The sequence below is a fragment of the Mustelus asterias genome, chromosome 5 (genome assembly GCF_964213995.1).
Source record: "Mustelus asterias chromosome 5, sMusAst1.hap1.1, whole genome shotgun sequence".
NCBI classification, from domain to species: Eukaryota; Metazoa; Chordata; class Chondrichthyes; order Carcharhiniformes; family Triakidae; genus Mustelus; species Mustelus asterias.
Genome location: NC_135805.1, coordinates 50,348,900 through 50,366,100, shown reverse-complemented (window position 1 = coordinate 50,366,100; position 17,201 = coordinate 50,348,900). Strand labels below are relative to the sequence as shown.

The following is a 17,201-nucleotide window of genomic DNA, read 5'->3' as shown; positions in this document are numbered from 1 at the left end:
TGATTGAGGTAATGATTGCCTGCCCAATCAGGGAGTCTCACCTCTATATATATATTGAGGAGCATCAGGGATATTGGCACTCCAGATTCTGAGTCTGTGCCCGAAGCACTCTTAGGAGTGGAATTGAATTTGTAAATAAAGGGAATCTGGCACAGGGACATCGACCTCTGGGGAGCTATCCCAAATACATTTGTCAGAAAACTCCATGTTTGCCCATTTCAGATCTATTCAGTGTCAGAAACCACTTTAAAACTCATTGCTGCCTTCTTTCACAGAGGTCAACTACTTCAAGACAATTATATTGTTTGAAACCTAAACTGTCATCAATTTCTGAATTTTGTTTGAAAGTTTGATGCTGTGAAGCATGGAAATTTTCTTCCATAATTTCCCACATGTTTAATTCCGCATTTTGGCTGCAGTGTGAAGGGAACTATTGACTGCACTATAAACACGGATTAACAGAAAGGAAGGGAAAATAGCCAGGATGATCATCCCTGACCTCTCTCATAAACTTTCAGGCCAACAAGTGAAGGTTGTACAAGCGCCAATTGGTCACCATCAGCAGGCCCTATGATGGATGTGACAGAATGAATAGAAATTCCTCAGGCTGGAGAGAGCTGATCAGCGTTGTTTCGTTGGAGTCTGTGCGAAGGCTGCCTCATTGGGTTGAAGTTCCATCACATTTGTCAGTGTCAGTTCAGACTGAAAATTGGCCTCTATCTCTCCAGATGCACAGCCGTGTTTTCACTCCAGATTTTCTGTCACTCAGTGCACGGAGAATCTGGGGGATGGTTTGCACCATCACTGTAGCAGGGCAGGAACTGATAGAACCAGTAAGGCCGGCTCCGTGGAGATCAGGCACCACTTTTAAAGGGTGCCTCAATCTATGCTAAAAATAAACCCCCCATGTACACAGATGACCACCCTCACAGGCATTGAAGCATCTTCCCCCCTCCAATCACAAATAAGGGGAAACCCCAATATGCTCCCCACAAAGGGCCTGCCCCTGGCAGTGCCACCTAGTGTAATATATACTTCCTGGATTAGATTCTGCACTATTCATTAATAATTCTTAATTCTGATTCATTAAGGAGATATTGCTTGTCTTATGCATCCAGGCCCAGATGCGCTATAGAGGGAACTGCATCATTTCAGTGCTGTGCTTACAGCAATTTGCATATAAAGGCTCATCCATCAGGCACAGGGATATATAACTGTTTGCCGGTAATAATAAATTCTGCTCATTGAAATTTGCCTAATTGGAAGTATGGCACATAAAGATAAGTTTGTGAAAGATGGCAGGAGAATCCAAGACCAGATGCGACCAAAATAGATTCCATGGATTTCTCAACAATCCACCCAGACATCAGTATTACTGGGAGTCAAACAATCTCTGAAACATTGTCTTTCTCAAGAGAGTTTCCAATCTTCACCTTCAAAGATCTTGCCTTGGAATTCTCTCCAAAACCCGCTCTAACTCGGCCGGCTTCAACGATGGCCCAACCCATAGGGTTTCAATCTCGCCTTCTGAGATTCTATTGCCCTGAATTTCCAAGTACACTCAAACATCAACTTACAAGTACAATTTCAGCTCTTTCACCTTGCCACGCAGAACACTAATGCTCCAAAGGGGTACCTTTTTCCCCAGTGGGCTAGAACACTGAGTCATCAATCTTCAGGTGCCTTCTTGAATCTCTAGGGTTTTTCCTGAGTCCTCTTTGATTATCAGATTTGGATGGCATCAGTGACGGTCCACCTTGTAGGGTTTCAATCTTGTCTCCCTAGATTTGGTTCCCCTGGATTCCCATGTTTATAACCAAGTACTAAATTACAGGCACAAACGCAGATCTTCTGCCACGCTGAATGGGTCCAACAGCCCTCATCAATTGCCAGGGCTTTACCTGAGCTTTCTTTGCATAAAACCTGTTCCCAATAATTCTTTCTAACTTGGAGCCATTTTCTCTGCTCCTTTCTTTTTTACCTTGACTTAACTGGAACCGGTTTCTGTCCCCTACCTTTGCCCCTCACCAAGGACTTTCACCAAACTACTTTCCATTTACATCTCCTGCAGATCTTTTGGGACCTCTCCCTGTCCACTCCCCTTGTCCCCTGTCTGGCACACTTCCTGGCTATAGTGCTCTTCATCCTCTCAAATTCCCTGAGATTTTCATACTCTTCTTCTTTTTTCCTTTATGTGCAGGTGCATGGGGCCTGCCCTGGGCATGAAGAATGTAAAGATGCCAAACTGTGAGGGTGCAGCCCACTCCCAGCCTGCACATGTCAGGAGTTCCTGACCTCCGAGCTCAATGCTAAGAGAAGTTTGGGTTTCAGAACACAGAAGAAATAGCAAAGGTTAGAGATGTTACAGGTTTGAAGAGGCAGAGAAACGGGGGTGCGGAAAAAAAGAAAAGGAATGATCCATGATGGGGTGGAAGAAGGAAGAAGTTAAATGACAAAATGGATGGTGGTGAAAGGCAAAAGTAGATGGTAATATAATAAGTAAAGAAACAAAAGATAGATCTGCAGGAGATGTAAATGGAAAGCAGTGGAATCATCGGCAAAAGCTGATGTCCAAAACCAAAGAACAAAGAGAGAAGGAAAAGAAATGGGGGCAGAAATTATGATTTGAAATTGTTGAACTCAGTGTTGATTATGGAACATTATAATGCGTCAAATCGTAAGGTGGAATCTTGTTGCTTGAGCTTACATGGAGTTTCATTGGAACAGCAGAGGAGGTTGTGTATGTAGAGAAGTTGGAATGGAATTGGGGAGGACAATTCAGATGACAGGTGAGTGGAATATTGGCGTAACACCCAGGGACTGAGTGAAGGGTACTTCTCAAAGTGTTCACCCAATCTACGTTTTGTCTCTCCAATGTCGAGGAGATTTGCCGTATGAACAGCAAATACTGTATAAATCGAAAGAAGTGCAATGTAAGTTGCAATTTCACCTGAAATAATTTTTTGGTGCCCTGGTGGTTAGAAGGAAGGAGGAAAACGCACAGATGTTGCATCCCGATGCCTGTGAGTTGACTATGATGTTATCAGGAATGAAGGGTTCCAGGTATGAAGAGAGATTGGTGATTTTAAATCTTTATTCACCAGAGTTGTGAAGGTTGAAAGATGGCCAGATGGGAGTCTTCAAAAGTACGCAGCTTTATGATGCAGTAAATATTGATATTATGGGGTAGATATTCAAATCAATGGAAATTTGAAATACAACAGTTTCCATGTGAGTGGCAGATCTACAAAACCAATTCTATACCCGAGGGCAAGTTGAAAATCTATCCCATTATTTTCACGGATTGAGGAAATGGTAACAGAGGACACACACTTAAGATATGGCAATCCCTTGTGCCAATAAGGGTCCATGTGCCAACCAATCAGTACTCTCCTCTCATGTAGTATAAATTGTTGTTCCCATTACTTTTGGTCTTCTTGTGAATTGTCCTGATGAGTGGAAAATGAAAAACTTTGACAATATGTGTCTTTTTTCAGCAATTCTTAAATAATAATCACAAATGTTTGAAAAGGCATAGTGAAACATATTTCTTTATGTAGAGGGTGGTTACAACATGTAACTTTCTGCCACAAACTACAGTTGAAGCAGAAACCTTTTAAAGCCAGGTTGGTTGGTTAAGACTACATGAGAATTATGCAGAATCAGATGAGGAAAAGACATCAGTTCAAACTTGGTAGATCAAATGGTCTGTTTCTGTGCTGTAATATTCTTTGAAACCAAGATCCGTATCTAAATCAATGACTTGCAAGTAAAAAACAGCTAGTTGATGGTTCAAGAGTAGCATCGATACGGGCCCAGCAGTGATGTGTCTGCCACGCCAAACTAGGACAGCGTGATCGGCAAAAAAAGAGAAAGATGCCTAGAAAGATAAAGAGCACTGCTTTACTTCATTTTTATTTGTTGACTTAGTTTTCAGCTAAGTCTGCGATATGACTATTCTGTGGTTTTTGTCCAACAAAAATGAGAAATATTGGACTAAAAGCGAATGCCTCTGTCAGTTAGAAATCATTTTAAAGAATTTTGCCTTTGCAGCAAACTGTGAAAGCTGTGAATGGAAGGGCTCTACCCAAACCATTTTCCTAGCAACTGGATCTACCAAGAATGCTTCACATTCGAGTGCCGAAATACTGTTTAAACTGAACTGTGCAAGAAATGTTTGCTTTGGTCAAAGTCCCATTGTTTGAAAATGCATTTTTTTTTCCTGACTCAGATCAGTGTAAACATTAAGTAATATGTGTGTGAATGTTAGAAAACTTTGAAAATCTTTTCGTAAGGAGCCTTTTCAAAGTTCATATAACTTTTCAGTGAGTAGCTGGAAAGAAAATTCACTTACCATTGAAGTTGGATGTGCACTGGTCTCTTGGCAAGAGCCACAAGGAAATGTCAATGAACAATGCCATGGACAGAATCTAGCTGCATTCTTCCTATCTATATTCAATTTGTTTTGTATGGAAAGAGTTGTGCATTTTCTAACCCTTAAAGTGCCAATTAAATAATTCAGCAGCAGGTTTCTTGTGCGTTTAAAATAAAGAAAGTTATTGGCTGGAATTTTACCGCCCCACTCCCGCCCGCCACGGGAATTGGAGCAGGCGAGGGGCGGGCAATGGGAAGATCCGTTGACCCCGGGCAGGATTTTATGGTTTCAGGATGAGCAAGGCCGTAAAATCCCACCCATTTAGTCTCACACACTTTTCTCAGATTAACGCAACATACACACATGCACACATTAAAGATAGTGCACTTTAGAAATCACAATTCATTCAGTCTCTGAATTATGATTTCTGGTCTTCAATGTGGCAGCTCTATGATTTCTTGAATGATTTTGATCATCTAAAGTTGCGGTGACGTTCTTGTAAAGTGAAGGTTCACAGTAGGTTGCAAGATTTCTTGTTGCTGAACATCTAGGAGATTGATTCTCAGGTGAACTTTGAAACTGGAACACATTAAGTTCTTGGCTGCTTATTGACTTGCAGCTTGTTTCAGAGTCATCTTCTCAGTCAGGTGGATGACTGATAGTTCTGCAAAGGCAAAGGTGGCACAGCCTTTCTCTGCAGCTATTCTCTTGTCACTGCTCATCTGTAGTTTGCCCAGGTCTCTTCTGGGTGTTGGGATGACAAAAGATCTTGGTATCAGAAGCTAGTTTTGGTTGCATATCGAATGGCCATTGTCCACCCACAATGGCTTAAAGCTAGGGCGTTGGGGAGAGTTATAGAACAAAGAAATCATCATAGAAACCCTACAGTGCAGAAGGAGGCCATTCGGCCCATCGAGTCTGCACCGACCACAATCCCACCCCACATATTTTACCCACTAATCCCTCTAACCTACGCATCCCAGGACACTAAGGGGCAATTTTTAACCTGGCCAATCAACCTAACCCGCACATCTTTGGACTGTGGGAGGAAACCGGAGCACCCGGAGGAAACCCACGCAGACACGAGGAGAATGTGCAAACTCCACACAGACAGTGACCCGAGCCGGGAATCGAACCTGGGACCCTGGAGCTGTGAAGCAGCAGTGCTAACCACTGTGCTACCGTGCCGCCCAGAGATCTAGGAGTACATGTTCATATCTCATTGAAAGTGGAGTCACAGGTGGACAGGATGATGAAGAAGGCATTCGGCATGCTTGGTTTAATTGGTCAGAATATTGAATACAGGAGTTGGGACGTCTTGCTGAAGTTGTACAAGACATTGGTAAGGCCACACTTGTGCACAGTTCTGGTCACCCTAATATAGAAAGGATATTATTAAACTAGAAAGAGTACAGAAAAGATTTACTAGGATACTACCGGGACATGATGGTTTGAGTTATAAGGAGGTGCTGGATAGACTGGGACTATTTTCTCTGGCTTAGGGATGATCTTATCGAGGTCTATAAAATAATGAGGGGTATAGATCAGCTAGATAGTCAATATCTTTTCCCAAATGTAGGGGAGTCTAAAACTAGAGAGCATAGGTTTAAGGTGAGAGGGGAGAGATACAAAAGGGTCCAGAGGGGCAATTTCTTCACACAGAGGGTGGTGAGTGTCTGAAACAAGCTGCCAGAGGTAGTAGTAGAGGTGGGTACAATTTTATCTTTTAAAAGGTGTTTAGACAGTTACATGAGTAAGATGGGTAAAGAGGGATATGGGCCAAATGCGGGCAATTGGGACTAGCTTAGTTGTTAAGAAAAAGGGCAGCATGGATAAGTTGGGCTGAAGGGCCTGTTTCCATGCTGTAAACCTCTATGACTCTGTGACTTTATGACCATCAATTACTCTGTGGTCTGCAGAAGGGGGTAGATGGTTTGTACACTGGAATTATAATCAGCGTGGAGCTGACTTGCTGAACCTCAGCCCATCCTGCAGCCATAATGTGCTGTATGATGGCTAAATAGGCTCCCAGTGGAACTTCTGCCCCGAATTGGGAGGAAGTTCCATCCTTGGGAGCTTCTGGCCAATCTGGTTGGCTGGCAGTTCCAGCAGTCCTGGCAGTGTCAACAGCACGTTAGTGGGTGCTGCTGGGAGTGCAACTCGGAGTGGAAAAAGGAGGGATAGATCCCGGAGAAAAAGAAGTTCTGGGTACGAGCTGGTGAGGGTTTGGGAGTTTGGAAAGGGGTGGGGGAGTTGGTTTACAGAGCAGGTGGGTGGGAAGAAAGAAGGGGGATACTATCTTAGGGGACTGCCACCTAGATGCACAAAGGACACTCCCTGAAGTTAGAAGACCCCCTTCCTTCCTGCCCTTTCAAAATGCATAAAACAGGGCCAACCATATTATGGTGTGGGTCAAATGGCTTGTTAACTAGTTCAATTGGCCCCTAATTATTTATTTAAAAATGGCAGACAGGCTGCCGATTTTGGCACCCACTCACCTACCATTTTAAGAGAGTAGAATTGGGGTAGACAGAGAGGTGGTGGGTTGGTCATTTTCTCCCCCCGGCCTCCGCACCCGCCCCCCCCCCCAACTATTTTGCATACCACACCAAAAACATGGCCAGCAGAGGCATGTAAAGTCCAGCCCTGTGTTTTGTGTAAGATTCAAACAATGGCAGATGTGAATTCCACAGATAACATTGGTATGTCCATTCCAGGGGGAGGTCCTTGCCCATGGTTATTCAATTCGGAACTTCCTGGAAGCTTGATAATCCATGTGGAATAAGCAAAGGTCACCTTACCCTTTGGCAGCCATCTCAGCAGTTCATCTGTGTCCATTTTAAATAAATAAAGACAGTTCCAGAAGCTTCCACATGAGCACAGTGTAAAGTTATGAATATGACATGTTTGACAGCAACAGTGAGTGTCTCACTGCACATACGAGCTGAATGATATCAAATTTACACAGTTTAATCAGCCTGAGTGAATTCTGAACTTTGTTGTAAAATCAAGGAATAAGAAACTGAAACTGAAACTTTGGGAAATGACTTATACATCGGGGGCTGCCACACTATGGTTCTTAAATTCAATGCTATAAATGAGTAGTTTTTCTCCTGAGCACTATCTTTTATTTGATCATGCGATGTGTACAAGGTCAGCAGTTATTGCCCATTTCTAATTGCCCTCAAGTTGATCATGGTGATCTGCCTTTCTGATCATAGTCCTTGTGGTGTCGAGAAGCAAAGATTTGCATTGGGCAGCACCTTTCAGGACTTCATGATGTCCCAAAGTACTCTATAGATAATGAAGCACTTTTGAAGTGTCGTCACTGTTGTAAAATAGAAAATACAGCGACCAATTTATGCAACACAAGCTCAGACTAACAGCAATGTGATAACGACCAGGTATTCTGCTTTTCTAATGTTGATTTGAGGAACGAATATTGACCAGGACACCACGGATAATTCCCCTCATTTTCTTTGAAATACTGTCATGGAATCTGTTGTAACTGCCAGAGGGAGCAGACAGGACCTTGGTTCATTGTCTTTTTGGAAAGTTGGTACCTCTAACAGTGCAGTGCGCCCTGGAGTGTCAACCTAGATTGTTGTGCTCAACTCACTGGAGTGGGACTTGAACTCACAAACTGAACAATGGCCAACACCTACACCCACTACCATGGTATACCCACAGTGCTGTTAGGCAGAAATTCCAAAACGTTAGTCCAGTGACAATGAAGGAACAATGATATACTTCCAGGTCATGAAGGTGCATGTCTTGGAGGGGTGCTTGCAGGTGATGTTGTTCCCATGAACCTGCATCTCTGGTTTGTCTAGACTGTAAGAGGTTGTTGATGAAGAAGATACAGTTAAAGAAGCTTTTGTGAGTTGCTGTGGTGCATCTTGTAGATGGCACATACTGCTGCCATGGTACACCAATGGTGGAGGGAGTGAATGTTTAAGGTGGTGGATGAGTTATGTTTGGACTTCAGTGATTTTGCCATTCCTTCTCCTTTTGAAAAGCTTGCATACTTTTCAAATGAAGGCTGTGATACAAATAGTAATTTTGGGGTAAGAGTTGCCTCATCCAATGGGTTACGACTTAATTGGGGAGAAATATCATTGTATAGATGTTAATTGGAGCTCATTGGAAGCACTTTTGTCTTTGAGCCATAGGTTGTGGGTTCAAGTTACACTTCAAAGACTTGAATCGAGACTAACACTGCAATGCAGCATTAATGGGGAATTGGTCTATCAGAGAACTCATCCTTCAACTGAAATGTTAAACCACAGCCCTGTCATCTCAAGTGGATGTAAAACATCCCTAGGCACAATTTCAAAGAAAAATAGGTGAATTTTCCCCATGTCCCAGCCAATGTTTACCCCTCAACAAACATCACTAAAAAGAGAATAGCTGGATTTTAGCACATTACTACTTGTGGAAGAGGGCTGTGTACAAATGGACTGCTGTGTTTCCCACATTACAACATTCAAAAGCACTTCATTGGCCATCAAACAGTTTGGGGCATTCTGGTTTTATGAAAATGCAGGTATATTTTCTCTTTTGAATAGAAATAGTAAAAAACAGGAATTTCTGCTTAACAGCCTCAAGAATTAAATCAATAACTGTAGATATTTTCCTATCTCTGAATGTTCTCAAGTTAACAGCTTAAAGCTCCAACTGACTGTCTCTGTACATGACTGGATTGTGTTAAACTTTATTTTAGAAACCATCGGACTTATTTTAGAAACCATAGGAACCATAAGACTTTCTTACCCACCCCACTATCCCTGTAACCCCATGCATTTATCCCAATAATCCTCTTAACCTACACATCATGCGACACTAAGAGGCAATTTGGCATGGCCAATCCACCTAACTTGCACATCTTTGTCCTGTGGAAGGAAACCAGAGCACCAGTAGGAAACCCACACATTCATGGGGAGAACACGTGACCCAAGGCTGGAATTGAACCTGGGTCCCTGGCGATTTGAGGCAGCAGTGCTAACCACTGTGCCATCCCAAAACCAGGGGGCACCTGGATTTGAACCAGGGACCTCTTGATCTGCAGTCAAATGCTCTACCACTGAGCCATACCCCCATTTGCTTGGTGTTTTGCTGATAAAAGTCAAAGCCATCCATCCTGCTATAAAATGCTGCCCATAATTAATATTTTAGGTTGATAAGCCATCATAAGAACAGCTCTAACATGAGTGATTGCAAGGAAGTATTTAAGATTCTAAGGGATTGGAAATTGTAGATTCTGTTAGGTTCGTCTGCCATGTAAAACAAAAAAAAAGCAAGGAGAAAATTGTTTAGCACCTTGAAATGTTGAATAACATACTGACGGGGAAGGGAGATGTACGCAATTATGGATATAGAGAAGTGATCGGGGATGGCTTTGTTAGTGACTGAAACAATGGGTTCAGAGAGGTCACACAACATGGCAAAGACATTACGGATAGGATTTTTGATCTGAATGGGAGGTTAAGGGAAGGCAGGTGGGCAGTGAATGCAGAGGAGAGAGGGCAAAGTGAGCTGAGATAACTAGGTTAAGTGATAAGCATCATAGTGAGTATTTTGTTCCTCTGTAAACTGCATTGAAGGAAATGGGATTTGATTTTTAAGAAATTATTTACTCATTTGGAGTAATTGATACAGAGATACTTCGGACAGGATTTTCCAGCCACGCTCGATCCAAGAGCGGAAATTCCCACCTGAGGTCAACGGGCTTTTACATGGTCTGCAAAGTTTTCTGTCCCGCCTGCTACAATTCCCGTAGCAGGCGGGACGGGAAAATTCCGCCCTTGAAGTAGTTACTTCAGTGCTGCCGTTGAAATAATGAATCACCAGATACATTTATAACTGACATCTAAACACCAATGTGTGACTACAACTTTAAGATCACTCCAAGAATCCAGGATATTAATGGAGTTGGCATAATTCCACTGTAGGTTGATTTGTTGTCAAGAATTGCTGCTATGGTGGATCCTGCTAACCAGTGCTCTCTGCATCAGTGAAGAATCTTTTTTTTATTTACTGGATGTAAATGAAATACCTCCACCAATCAGTCTCCACTTGTTAACCAATGCACACCCTCATGCAGTATAAATTGTTGTTCCCCCAATTTACCCTGATTAGTGCAAGATGAAAAACTTTGATAGCACGTCTCGTTCTTCAGCAATTCAATAGTTTCACAGTCACCATTACTGATTCTAGCTTTTTGCTTCAGATTTACTTAATTAACTGCCTTTCAAATCATAGACTGCCAGGAAGGGAATTGAACTCATGTTCAAATCCAGATTAGCTCTTCAGGCCTATGGATTAGCAATCCAATAACACAACCACTATCCTGTACCCATTACAGCAGTTGTGGTTGTGATTCTATTATTGTACATTTATCCAGTGAAAAGAAACATCTGATACCAGACCATATTGTGATCAATCTCTGGTGTACATTAAATTGGAATGTTAGTTAGCTCAGTTGGCTAGGTGGCTGGTTTGTGATGCAGGGCAACGCCACTGCGGTGAGTTCAGTTCTCTCTTCTCAACTTTTCCCCTTGCCTGAGGCGTGGTGATCCTCCGGTTAAAATCACCACCAGTCAGCTCTTTCCTGCTTGGTAGTAAGAGTGGGAAAGACACCTGGTCAGCCATGCTTGATGTGGAGTGGCGCCTCTCAAACTACAAGCCTCTTGTCCAAGTGACTTATTCCAGGAATAACTAGCTATGGAAACAGACAAAAATCTGCCCTGGGTGCACAAATAGGTGTGGGAAAAGTGTGAGAATGGGAATGGTTTTTAGTGACTGACTGCTAGGAATTGCTAGAACTTGCAAAAGCAATATTTTTCTTGTGATGATCTCTGTAGAGACCGTTAACTTTTAAAGAGAAATTTGGATTTCCAGTTAACAGCTGACAGGATAATACATCAAGATTTCACATTTAAAACTTTCACTGCAGTAAATGACTAAAAACACTATTTACTAAGCACAATGTGCTTTTGTTGGTGATTTATACTTCAAACTATAGAAATAAACAGTTTCTTGTGGCTTAGCAGACATTGTGCTCTCCACAGAATTACTGTTCTTACCACAAATAGTTCACAGTTGCTCCCAATTCTCAATGACTTGCTTCAAAGAACAAAGAAAATTACAGTACAGGAACATGGCCTCAACTCCACTTCCCTTGATTCCAACTTCCCTTCTTCATCTTCAAAGTGAAAGGATAGCATAACAGTTTACAAATATATATCTGTAACATCCTTTAGGAGTCTCAGACTCTACTCATTATAGACTTAGAAACCGCTGTCTTTGCCCCAACACAAATACCTCGCAGCTCCCTCTCAATAGAGCAATCTGAGTGCTCTTCACATCTCCAACAATTAAATCACCCACGTTTACTGTCAGGCAGAGTCCAGCACAGGTTACATGACCCTTTCTTCTATCCTATATTTGAAGCCACAGTCCCAAAATATAATAATCTTATAAGCTAAAACAATTGTAAAAGATTAGAAGCTTATAACCCTCGCAATTGTAACATCTTCCTCCGAATTGCTGCAAATGACGTGCAAATGTATCTATATATAAGTATATATTATCTCTCTTGTTTCACATCCTCTGCAAGCACAAATTGATCTTTGACAAGATATTCTTCTACATTTGTTTTTAACTTTCTTATTTGCAATCTGAGCATAATCTCTGAGGCATGTAGAATCAAATCGACAGAATGAAAAGAACAGTTAGCTGTTTCATCAGAGATATCATGATTATTTTCAAGAAATCCTTCCCCTTTCAAGTTAAGAGCCCAGATATTGCTGCACACAAGGTCCATTTTTTTGAGCATTACTCTGATGCTAAGGCCCCTAAATGACAAGTAGGAAGTGGGCGCATATCTTCAACCAGAAAACACCTGCAACATTGGATAAGGATAAACAAGCATTGTCTTTTACACAAGCATGAATCAGGCTTTAACTACTTTGCGTAGGCAAGCAAGGGGCCTAACAAATGTCTGCGGTTCCCTTTCTCGGATTGGTTTGACCTGAGGCAACCAATGCCGTAGCTCGTAGGGAGAACAATCTTATAGGAATTGGCTGCAACTAAGAAAGTAACTTACCCGACTATGGAACTAGAAGGAGCAGGAATTCATCTGCTGACCCCCGCATTCAAAAATTGATTCCACTATCAACACCCATGCACCAACCCCCCCTCCCCCACACCAACCCCCACCATTGTCACCATTCCCAACTACCTCCCATTGCCATAAGTGATAGAGGTAGTAAAGAATATTGGGATGGGTTGGAGAGATAGATGCCCCATAAGTTGTTTGTAAATGGGATAAACTGCAAGTGCTAGGCTAGCAAGTACAGAGTCTGAATCAAGACCGGGTTTCCTGTTGGCGATCAGTGACTCGTGGTGTGCCTCAGGGGTCAGTGTCGGGACCGCAATTGTTTACGATTTACATAGATGATTTGGAGTTGGGGACCAAGTGCAGTGTGTCAAAATTCGCAGATGACACTAAGATGGTGGAAGAGCAAAGTGTGCAGAGGACGCTGAAAGTCTGCAAAGGGATATAGGTAATCTAAGTGAGTGGGCAAGGGTTTGGCAGATGGAGTACAATGTTGGTAAATGTGACATCATCCATTTTGATAGGAATAACGGCAAAATGGATTATTATAAAATAGAAGCAGGGAAGTTGTTTCCACTGGCGGGTGAAACTAGAACTAAGGGGCATGGCCTCAAAATAAAGGGAAGCAGATTTAGGACTGAGTTGAGGAGGAACTTCTTCACACAAAGGGTTGTGAATCTGTGGAATTCCCTGCCCAGTGAAGCAGTTGAGGCTACCATATTGAATGTTTTTAAGGCAAGTAAAAACAGTAAAGGAATTAAGGGTTATGGTGAGTGGATGGGTAAGTGAAGCTGAGTCCACAAAAAAAACTGCCATGATCTTATTGAATGGCAGAGCAGGCTCGAGGGGCCAGATGGCCTACTCCTGCTCCAAGTCCTTATGTTCTTATGTTATGTGAAGAGGAAGCAACAAAGATTTTGTGCATCAACTGTACTGTTCAACAGACATGCATAAAGAGAATGTGTGCTCCATATTGTTTCAAAGTTTATTTATTAGTATCATAAGTAGGTTTACATTAACACTGCAATGAAGTTACTGTGAAAATCCCCTAGTCTCCACACTCTGGGGCCTGTTCGGGTACACTGAGGGAGAATTTTGCATGGCCAATGCACCTAACCAGCATGTCTTTTGGACTGTGGGAGTAAACCAGAGCACCCAGCGGAAACCCATGCAGACACAGGGAGAACGTACAAACTCTGCACAGGCAGTGACCCAAGCCGGGAATTGAACCCAGGTCCCTGGCACTGTGAGGCAGCAGTGCTAACCACTGTGCCACCGTGCCACCCCAATGGGCAGACCGATGCTATTTCTGTGTGGATTTTGTTCAGTGGAGTGAACAATCCTTAAGCAGGTAGAGGAAAGACTGAATGGTGGAGGTAAGCTAGCAAGAATTGTCAACTTTTCAGATGCCAGAACATTTTCTGCTAGCAAGCGTCATGAATAGTTGCTGGTAGATAGACTGAATACTGCAGTAATGGATTAACAAGATTTTCTTTTTATTCATTCATGGAGTGTGTGCATCATTGGCAAGGCCAACATTTATTATCCATTGCAGTTGTAGTTAAGAGACAACCACATTGGGTCTGAAACCACAGCCAGTCTGGGTAAGGACAGCAGTTTTCCTTCCCTAAAGGACATGCAGATGGATTTTTACAATCAGTTTTACAGTAGTTTCATAGTCACCACTGTTATGAATTTTATTTTAATTCCAGACATATTCAATCAAATCTAAATTTTCTACCTGCCATGGAATTTGAACTCATGTCTCTGAAATATTAGCTAGGCCTCAGGTAGAATTTTAAGGATGGGTAACAACTGATTCTTGCCAACCAGTGAGTCGGCGCCTAACATGAAACCACCGACTCTCAAACTCCCAGTGCCATTTAACGCTCAGTTGAGCATTGATTGGCAGTGGGTGGGACTTCTATCTGATCTTGGCCAATCTCCAGTCAGATTGGTCGACAGCTCTTGAACCTGACCAGGCAGAGCACTGCGGTACTCAGAAGCAGTACTGCAGCACTCTGCCTGGACTTCCAGGACCTTCAAAAAGCTATGTCCAGAGAGTCGTGGGAGTAGGAGGTAGGGGATGCCTGGGAGGGCTGGATGAGGGAGGTGGTGGCGTTGGAGGTCTAGGCCAGGGGAGGGAAAGAAGCCCCAACTCTGAGGGGGCCTTCAGAGTGAGGTGCTTTACGCCCTTCATGCCTGAGATGGGGAAAAGTGTAAATGTTACTTTGCCACCACACCCTCATCTGCCATTTGAGGTTCTGAAGTGGCCATTAAGTGAGCTATTCAGCCCTTCAAAAGTGGTGTAGCGGCATTGTCATTGGACTTACAATCCAGAGACACAGTGTAATGATCTGGGGATCCGAGTTCAAATCCCACCATGGCAGATTGTGAAATTTGAATCCAATATCAAATCGGCAATTAAAAGTCTAATGATGCCTATGAAGCCATTGGTGTAAAAAATAAACATCTGTTTCACTAATGTCTTTTAGGAAAAGAAATCTGCCAGCCTTACCTGGTCTGGTGTCCTAAATGTGACTCCAGAACAACAACAATATAGCTGACTCGTAAATGCCCCCAAAGGGCAATTAGAGATGGGCAATAAATACTGTCATTGCCGGTGATGTCCACATCCCATATAAGAATAAAAGAAAAACTTCATCTCTCTCAAAGGTGTCCTGGGACTATATGCAAAAGGGTATCCCAGCTCTTCAAAGATCTTTAGGTCGAAGCTTAGAGCAGGACTTCCAGATTCCGGTCTCTGACACCACCTTCACTACAATGGAGAGCTTCTCCATCTGTGCAAAAATTCAGGCCTCAGTATTTGCAATAAAATTAGTGAAATCAAAACAACTTTCAGAGAAACAATGTATGAAGAAAATTACTTTTAAAGTTAATTTATTAGTCACAAGTAGGCTTACATTAACACTGCAATGAAGTTACTGTGGAAAATCCCCTAGTCGCCACACTCCGGTGCCTGATCGGGTACACTGAGGGAGAATTTACCATGGCCAATCCACTGAACCAGCAAATTTTTCTGATTGTGGGAGGAAACCGAAGCACCCTGAGGAAACCCATGCAGACACGGGGAGAACGTGCAAACTCCAAACAGACAGTGACTCAAGCCGGAGAATTGAACCCAGGTCCCTTGACACTGTGAGGCAGCAGTGCTAACCACTGCGCCACCGTGCCAATCCAAATTTTACTAATTACTTTTTTTTAGTTCTCTTCATTAGCATTGAAAGCTGGAATTTTTGTTTTGCCATCTAGAATTTCAACAGCAAAATTCTTGGTATTTAACAGACACAATCACACAGAAAAGTATTTTGAAGAGTGGTCCAACCGTGCAGTGGAAAAACATTTACATGAAATCAATGTAGATTTGTACATTTAATGATAGTTTTGGGAAAGAAAAATCTTCCTACAGCTCACAGATGTACGAAGAGTGAACAATATCCTATTTTACAACATACTGAAAAACATTGAAAAGAGGCAATGTCCTCTTTGTTTCGATTAAGAAGCCAAATGGATATTGTGGAGCTATTATTTGTCAACTGTCAGAAAGAGAAAGAAAGAGTTTTATTTACACAGTTATATTTTAGTTGAAATAAAATGTGAGCCAAAGCCTGCCAAAGATGAAATATGTGACATTTTTGTTTAGTTTGACTTTGAGATCTGACCATTGCTTCCACTTTGGAGTTGATGGGTGGTCTGAGATTCAACAAATTTCCTACTACACTAGTGATACACATTTCATAATTTCACTCAATATTATTATTGAGCGATGCAGGCGATGGGCCATGAAGTCTAGTATATCACCAACAAAGCAAAAGCACAGAGAAGTTGACCTGTGTCAGCAAGAATTGACTGGAAAAGCAATTTTTCAAAAAAATAAAGACTTAGGGCAGTTAGGATTGGCATAGTTCTGGGGACCTAGAGAAATGGAAGAGTTAGAGCAGGAGTCCTTGCGATGAATTTCAAAGACAGTGGGGAATGTAAAAAAGAGGAATGAAATCTTGTATGCCACATTTTAAACATAGGCAGGATAAGACGTTCAGAAGTGCAGAAACCATGAAGTATGAGAAAATGTGTAGAATCCCTTCAGTGCAGAAGGAGGCCATTTGGCCCATCGAGTCGGCACCAACTCTCCGAAGGAGCATCTCAGCCTGGTCCGGGCCCAACAGCTGAAATGATCTGAAAGTCAGAGAAACTGACATGGATTTAATGAGTGAGATATACTAGTTTCCTATAAAAGTCACTTGCACAAATGTATTGATTTACATGTTTCTCTAAAATAAAAATAAAATAGTCTGAATTATCTAATGAAGAGTGATTTCTTTGTTCTCTTGAAGACATGGGTGCTTCCTGGAATCTAACCAACTTTTTCACGAGTTGTTTTTGAATAACATGAGGAGAGCAGTTGTATTGTATTATTTGGCAAAACATGTTACATTTCTGGCATAATTTTCCAGGCCAGTGGGACTGATATTATTTCCTTCCATTGGGTTGGCACTGTGTTTCATTATAGAAGATTGAGGGTATTTTATGGATCTCACAAGAGCAGATAACATTGCATGTGGGGCTGACTTTAGGTGGGATGGGAACTGATGATTTCCTTATGGCGGCAGGTTGACAAGCAGAGACAGAGATAGCAGTGTGTTTGCAGTGCGTCGAGCATCGCTCCAGCTTTTGGTTGGTTCATAT

At 42.3% G+C, this 17,201-nt stretch overlaps 1 non-coding gene across 1 annotated transcript; it reads right to left on the bottom strand.

The window, feature by feature from the left end:
- Window positions 1–9,401: 9,401 nt before the first annotated feature.
- On the bottom strand, window positions 9,402–9,473 carry trnac-gca (transfer RNA cysteine (anticodon GCA)). Its single transcript has one exon. It is a non-coding gene; the product is annotated as a tRNA-Cys (tRNA).
- Between the last annotated feature and the right edge of the window lie 7,728 nt (window positions 9,474–17,201).